This window comes from Coenobita brevimanus, chromosome 100 (genome assembly GCF_032717465.1).
Source record: "Coenobita brevimanus isolate Jiangsu-jjx chromosome 100, ASM3271746v2, whole genome shotgun sequence".
In the NCBI taxonomy this organism is placed as follows: Eukaryota; Metazoa; Arthropoda; class Malacostraca; order Decapoda; family Coenobitidae; genus Coenobita; species Coenobita brevimanus.
In genome coordinates this window covers 44411901-44420165 of record NC_137053.1, presented here as the reverse complement: position 1 = coordinate 44420165, position 8265 = coordinate 44411901, and the positions used below count along the sequence as shown (strand labels likewise).

General features: G+C 39.0%; 1 non-coding gene across 1 annotated transcript; it reads left to right on the top strand.

Annotated features, from left to right (window-relative positions):
* Nucleotides 1-7300: 7300 nt before the first annotated feature.
* Nucleotides 7301-7419, top strand: LOC145414791 (5S ribosomal RNA). Its single transcript, XR_013899945.1, has one exon. It is a non-coding gene; the product is annotated as a 5S ribosomal RNA (ribosomal RNA).
* The last annotated feature ends 846 nt before the right edge of the window (nt 7420-8265 follow it).

The following is an 8265-nucleotide window of genomic DNA, read 5'->3' as shown; positions in this document are numbered from 1 at the left end:
CAGCCAGAACATCCCAGTACTAGAACTTGACTCTCCCGAAACTGCTCCACTTAAAATACAGACAAGATACGTAAAGCCATCCTAGACAATTTACCAACCAACAAAGCTCCAGGCCCAGATGGAATTTCCTCCAGTTATTTTGAAAGTGTTCCCCTGAACTTGCCTCTGTTCTGGCTAAATAATTCAGACTATGCATACATACTTCATTCCCAAATTCATGGAAAGAAGCCAAGATCCACCCAATTCTGAAGAAAGGAAGTTCCTCTGACCCCTCTGATTACAAACCAATAGCAGTCACATCTCTTCGTAAGGTATTTGAAACTCAAATTAATAAGCACATTGTTATACATCTTGAATCCAAGAACTTAATTAGTGATAGACAATATGGTTTTCACCACGAAAGATCCACCATTGACATACACATTTTCCTAACTCATACCATCCATCAATCAATTGACCTGCATGGAGAAAATCAAGCAGTAGCCCTAGATATTTCTAAAGCTTTCGATACAGCCATCTCCATAAATCAAGATCTATCTACGATCAGTGAATGGGGACAAAACAACCTTGTCTCTTTTAATGCTAGTAAAACTAAATATATACGGTTTACTAATAGACAGAGATTGCCAGATTCGTACATTACCTTCAGTGCTACTATTCCCATCCCCAAAAGTATTGAAATTCTTGGCGTCTCACTTAACAGTGCCCTCAGCTGGACCTCTCATATCAGATCACTTGCTAAAACTGCCTCAAAGAAACTTGGATTATTGTACAGAGTCCGTAACTTCTTCGCCGATGAGCAGTTAGGTATAATTTATAAGAGTCATGTGTGCTCTCAGCTTGAATATTGCTCACCCTTGTGGAATGGATGTGGAGAGGTTGCATTAAAACAATTAGATAAACTTCAGAACAAGGCTATTAGAATTATTAACAACCCTGCCATTACAAATAAACTACCTTCCCTACAAGTAAGAAGCAATGTTGCCTCCCCTGTATTATTTTACAGATATCTTCATGGTAAATGCTCAGACGAAGTTCCATCCATGGTGCCACCTCTCCATGCCTTCCCCCGTGCTACACGGGCATCTCGTAGCGCTCATGACTGGAATGTCACTCAGCCACTTTGCAGAACTTCTGCTTATCAGAATTCTTTTATTCCCCGTACTGCATCTCATTCGAACTGGGTCCCCCACAGTTGTTTCCCACCAAATTTCTACCTACAGCTGTTCAAGTCTCTGTTACAGATATTCTATGAACAGAGGACGCCAGTAATCTGGTGTATGGAGTATTTTTTTTTATTCATTTTTTTTTCCTTCCTCTGCAGGACCGGCCTATCACTACCGAAGGAGGAACGATACAGCCAATGTATCTCTACCAAGTGGCTTAGGCTGTCTGGTAGAGACTGTATGTAGGGTAAGAAGTGCTTGTGAGTGTAATTGTAGTGTTGGAGTGGCTTTGGATGTGTGTGTAGTCTGTGAACCATGTGTAATCGGCCCGCCTTAAGCCGACTGGGTGCAAACATACTAGTATGCGACACTGGTTCAACCACAGCACTCCTTGTGTCCGCCAAAGTGGTCAGTGGCCTGATGAACGCTTCCCATAGTTTTTACAACTATGGCAAGGAGGCGAACCCCCCCCCCACCACCACCACCACCAGCGTGCAAGACGCACACTCTACCACTGTACCACAGAAGTCAGTGAATGTACAGTGAGGTTGGATGGTGAGGAATTGGAAAATGTGAGTACGTTTAAGTACTTGGGTAGTGTGATGAGTAAGGATGGAGGTTTGGAGGGTGAAGTGCTTGAAAGGGTACAGCAGGGAAGAAAGATTGCTGGTTCTTTGAAAGCAGTGATAAGAAACAGGGAAGTGAGCATGGAAGTGAAAAAGTTACTACATGACAGTATTGTGATACCAACTCTAACGTATGGAAGTGAAGCTTGGACGTTGTTGGAAGGACACAAGTCAAGAGTGAGAGCAGTGGAAATGAGATATTTAAGAGGAGCCTGTGGAGTCACAGGGAGAGACAGGCTGACGAATGAGGATATAAAGGAGCGTTGTGGTGTGGATATGGATGTGATAGGAAGCGTTATGAGGAACACAATGAGGTGGTTTGGCCATGTGGAGAGGATGGAGGATGAAAGACTGACGAAGAGAGTGTATGTGAGTGAGGTGGAGGGGGGAAGAGGGAGGGGGAGGCCGACGATGAGATGGAGGGATGGGGTGGAGAGGTATATGAGAGAGGGGGGAGTGAGTTGTGAGCAGGCCAGTGAAATGGAGGGGGACAGGGCGACTTGGAGGCGATATGTTTGTGGCCACCCCAAACGGGATTGAGGAGTCTGGCAATAGATAGATAGACAGATATAATATATATATATATATATATATATATATGGAGCCTCTGTGGTACAGTGGTAGAGTGTGCGTTTCGTACATGGGTGAGCCAGGGTTCGCGCCCAGCCAAATAAACTTTGGGAGTGTTAACCCAGCCATGTACTACTTTGGCAGACACAAGGGGTGCTGTGGTTAAACCAGTGTCGCTTACTATAAAGTATGCATGTTCCCAGTCGGCTTGCGCGGGCAGACTACACTTGGTTCATAGACTACACACACATCCAAAGCCACTACAACACTATCAGTATACTTACAAGCACTTCTCACCCTATATACAATCTCTACCAGACAGCCTAAGCCACTTGGTAGAGATACATTGGCTGTATCGAATTGGGACAGGCCGGTCCTGCAGTGGATACTCAAATGGCTGATGATGATGATGTACAGTATATATATATATATATATATATATATATATATATATATATATATATATATATATATATATATATATATATATATATATATATATATATATATATATATATATATATATATATATATATATATATATATATATATATATATATATACATATATATACAGTATATATATATATATATATATATATATATATATATAGAGTATATATATAGATATATATATATATATATATATATATATATATATATACAGTATATATATATATATATATATATATATATATATATATATATATATATATATATATATATATATATATATATATATATATATATATATATATATATATATATATATATATATGCAATATATATATATATATATATATATATATATATATATATATATATATATCACTCATCCCTGAGTGGCATTACGTGAGCAAAAAGCCCCAACAACCCCTTGGATATAAAAACTACACAGACTAAGTCTGATTGGAGCACATTAATTAATCACTAAACCACCAGGCGCCAAAATTTAGTTTATATATATATATATATATATATGTATATATATATATATATATATATATATATATATATATATATATATATATATATATATATATATATATATATATATATATATATATATATATATATATATATATATATATATATATATATATATATATATATATATATATATATATATATATATATATATATATATATATAGTAATCCCTCTAATATCCGAACGCCCAATATCCGAACATCCCCACTAACCGGACATAATCGTCGTGGGATCCGATATTCCCAAAATGGACCAAAAACCGCAAAAAATTCGAAAAAATTCTGACTTTTTTCCCTCCCGTAATTTGAAATTCCCGCCTGGCGCCGAACAGCTGTTACACCATGGTCCCTTCACCCTGTCCTTCCTCCCTCTCCCCCATCCCCTGTCAGGGTTGCCATTTGGTATTTTTCATTACCAAGTGTGGGCCAATTTGGTAATGAAAAATTCGTTTGGTAATGAATCAGAATAATGCATTACCAAATGGATTTTTCACATGTATGAGGATACACAGGATGAAGATGGTGGATTGTTTGCTCTCTCTGATTACCCTACATAGTGTGAAAATAATCAACATGGTGTTAATTATAAGGAGAGTGATTACATGTATTTCCACTTGTATATATAATTAGTGAAGAATAAATGCCAGCTTTACGAATTTGGTAATGAAAAGTTAAATTGGGTAATGAAAGTTGAGGAGATTGGTAATGTGGCCGTTGCGATCTGGCAACTCTGTTACCCCGCCTTCATAAACAGTCACAGTCTAACTCAGATCGAGAGCAGATGCTCATAGCAGTGCAAGCCACAGGTGCTTGTTTTTTGTGAATAAACAGTGAATAAACTGCAATACCTCGCCACTAGAACACAGAGGAATTTACAGTGTTGTGCAGTGTTAAGAAATTAGAATTTAGAGTGCAGAGGATTAACTGTGGACTGCAAACTGGCGGTTCAAACCAGTCCAGGAGCAAGGGACTTGTAAGTACCCAGAATGTTTAATATTGTATAAACTCACCTCTAAAACCTCATTTTATTGTTCTTTTGCATTTATTTCAGTCTTTATGTCCCTTATTGGTGTGATTTTGTCTTAAATAGGTGCAATGCATGTCCAGAGGGAGTTGTATAGTTGTTTTTCTGAGTTAGGGTCCATAAGTACAAGTCCATAAGCTGGGGCCCAATATCTAGACAGGACCACTATCCGGACCTGCCTATGGCTCTATTACGTCGGATATTGGAGGGATTACTGATATATATTTCATTCCCTCCATATTGCACTTTGGTAGTTACCAAGCTCCTCATGCACATTTTTCATTCTCTCTCTCACTCTCTCTGAACATACAGATTTGCCTTCCATCTCTCCACATCATTAATCTCTTTGCTCCCTGTCCAGTCACCCAATGCTTTCTTCTCTTCCACAGCACGTTGTGCATCAATATTCCCCTATGTTGTTTCTTTAACTCTCTAACCCCTTCTACAACCTCCACACGTCACCTCAAATAGTGCACAAATTTCTTTGGTGAAATCTTAACCACCTTTCAGCTCCTCCATGTGCTGCATATCATCTCTACTCAATTGTTTCTCCCTTGTACAGTACTGCATCTTATTTTCTTCATTCTGTAGCCTTTCTACTCTCTTTACTACAGCTATGGCACACCGAATGTCTGACGTGGCTCATATCTCTGATTGGGGTAAAAATAATCTTATTGTTTTTAATGGATCAAAAACTCAGTTCTTACATCTTTCAACCCAACCAAACCTTCCGCAGAAGTATCCTCTGTTTTTTTTTTTTTTTTTTTTTTTTTTTTTTTTTACATTGTTCAACTCAATCCTTCACCAACTTTAAACATGCTTGGGATTTCATTCTCTCGGGATTTCTCTTGGAGAAATCATTTTACCTCTCATCAAATCTGCTTCCAAGAGATTAATTGTGCTAAGCCGACTGCATGCCTTCTTTACCCCTGCACACTTGTTGACTTTATACCCGGTTTTTATTCACTCCTGTTTAGAGAACAACTCTTCTGTGTGGGGAGGCTCCCCACTTACAGCACTTCTCAACAAGGTGGAGTCAAAGATTTTTCATTTCATATACTTTCCTCATCTTACTGGCTCCCTTCAGCCTTTTTATCTTCGCCCAACTGTGGCATCTTTACATCTTTTCTGTCACTACTTCAATGGTCACTACTCCTCCGAACCGTCTGCTCGTACCCCTCAACCAGTAATGCAGGTGCTAGAACTCGTCTAGCAACAAACTCTCATTGCTTTTCTGTCTAATTCTCTAATGCAAGGGTTAACTGTTATTCACATCCCTCATGTATGCAACAGGTCGACTCTGGATCTGTCTCCCATTTGTCTGAATTTCCAACTGCGTATGATCTCCAGTCTTTCAAACACAGTGTGTTTAGGGATCTCGAAGTGAACGGATCTTGAATTTAGCTTTCTGATATCTTGTTTTTGTTTCTTCTTGGAGCGAACAATTTACGAGCTCCGGCCTTTGCTTCCTTCTTCCTTGCATAAGAAAACATAGGCAATGCTACGTTGTAGCAACCCTCCACTTGACCAAGCACATATTCCCCACCTCCCTGCACACCTAACCAACAACATAACGGCCATCCCCCTTCCCCTTAATCTTTCTTTTAAAAGTGGACCTAAGAATAAAGCCTTGAGGACACATAATGTGGCCTTTCAGATTCCTTGTGCAGGTAGCTTTGAAATCTCTGGATTTTTTTTTTTTTTTGTACTTTTTCATAAAAACACTAAAGAAACAGCATTTTATCTATCAAAAGGCACCAGTTCATCATAAGACACGTAACAATATTGAATTTCAACACTCTGTAGTGAATACTTCCTGAGTTCTGACCTGGAAACGAAGTCTCCATGCCTGGTCAGCTGCCCTCCCGGCCAGCTCTATGGATGGACACCTATTGATCCCTCTGAATTTGTCAGGTGGAGGATAAAAGAACTATTCCCTCCTCTCTGCCTCTGAATCTGCTCCCCCATCGCTTTTGCATCTGTATGTTTAACATTACTGTAAAATGGTCACACAGTCCATCAGACACTCTTGTATGCTACATACGAAATCAAATTTAATCAATCAAACATAATGAGATGCAAGGCTGCACGAACTATGAACAAACATGACAATAAATCTCCTTATTTAGCTTTCCGGTGTTGAGCTTCTACTTTCTTAACCCATTAGATTCCAATGTTCCTGTGTAAGGGATTGCTCTGGAAGAGTACTAGGCATACCGGCCGTCACCTATCGGCTCATTGTCGCGAAGCTCGTATGTCCCTACCCCGGGGTTCCCCTGTTTATTAGCTATTGAAAATACCCAGTTCTGTCATATATTGAAGACACTGGGCACAAAAGGGTTAATTTTACTACAGACAGAACGGATTAATATAATTTTATTGCGTGGTAGTTTGTACTATCGACTTCAAGTTGTGCTAATATATTCGCAAATACGATCTGTAAACTGAATGCCTGGAATATACTCGAAGGTTCTGTCTTTGGACAACAAAAGAGTCCCTATATAACGTCCGAACATTAGAACAGCGCTGAACTACTCTAGCCAAAACTACAAAACACAAACACATACACCCGCTTCGAGGTACATAATAATGCCCTAAAGGTAATATCATGATGCACTACGGCCACAGCAATAGCTCGATTACATCAAGAAACAAAGTAGTTTCAGTAAAGGATTTCATGAATCTTAGAGATAAATGGCTCATTGTTTCAGTCTAAGACCTCGCAACACACACGCACACACAAATAATAATTAATAATAATAATAATAATAATAATAATAACAATAATAGTAATAATAATAATAATAATAACGAATGAAGAAGTGAAGGAACGTTGTGGGGTGGATGTGGATGTGGTTGAGAAGATTAGGAGAAATACACTGAGGTAGTTTGGACACCGAGGTAATAATAGTAATAATAATAATAATGCCAACGGCCATACCACGTTGAGTACACCGCTTCCCGTCCGATCAGCGAAGTTAAGCAACGTTGGGTCTGGTTAGTACTTGGATGGGTGACCGCCTGGGAACACCAGATGCTGTTGGCATAACGTTCTCCCTACGTGTCAAGTGGGGTTGGTGGAGGATAAGTGACCCTCCCTGTAAAACAATTAACTCGAAGCCCTTAGCCACCCCGTTTGGGATACATGGCGTCTGGCAATGAATGAATGAATAATAATAATAACAACAATAATAGTAATAATAATAATAACGAATGAAGAAGTGAAGGAACGTTGTAGGGTGGATGTGGATGTGGTTGAGAAGATTAGGAGAAATACACTGAGGTAGTTTGGACATGTGAAGAGAATGGAGAATGAAAGACTGACTAAGAGGGTGTATGTAGGTGAAGTGGAGGGAGGGAGAGGGAGGGGTAGACCGAGGATGAGGTGGAGGGATGGAGTTGAGAGGTATATGAGGGAGGGGGGGATGAGTTGGGGGGAGTGTAGTCAAATGGTGGGTGACAGAGCGACTTGGAGGCGTTTTGTTTGCGGCCACCCTTTGCGGGATTAGGGCGTTGGGATATAGATAGATAGACAGATGATAATAATAATAATAATAATAATTATTATTATTATTATTATTATTATTGATATGATTATAATAATGAAATTGTCATAGGCAATGCACTTGCTGGATGGATCAGATTGTGTCTGATGTCAGACACTGTCAATCTCTATGTGTCTGTAAAATATCATAAAGATCCGATGATAATTGACGAAAATACGAAATTCTGAAAGTTTGCCCAGTGTTAAAGATAGGGCTTCAATCCCCCACCCAGCCCAGGGCCTTTGACCGATTATGATAAAGAACGATAGGTTGCCAGGGTTATGGATATCTACTTTCTTATTTTTTTTTTTTTTCAGAACGACTGGCGCATATTAATGACCTGCAGA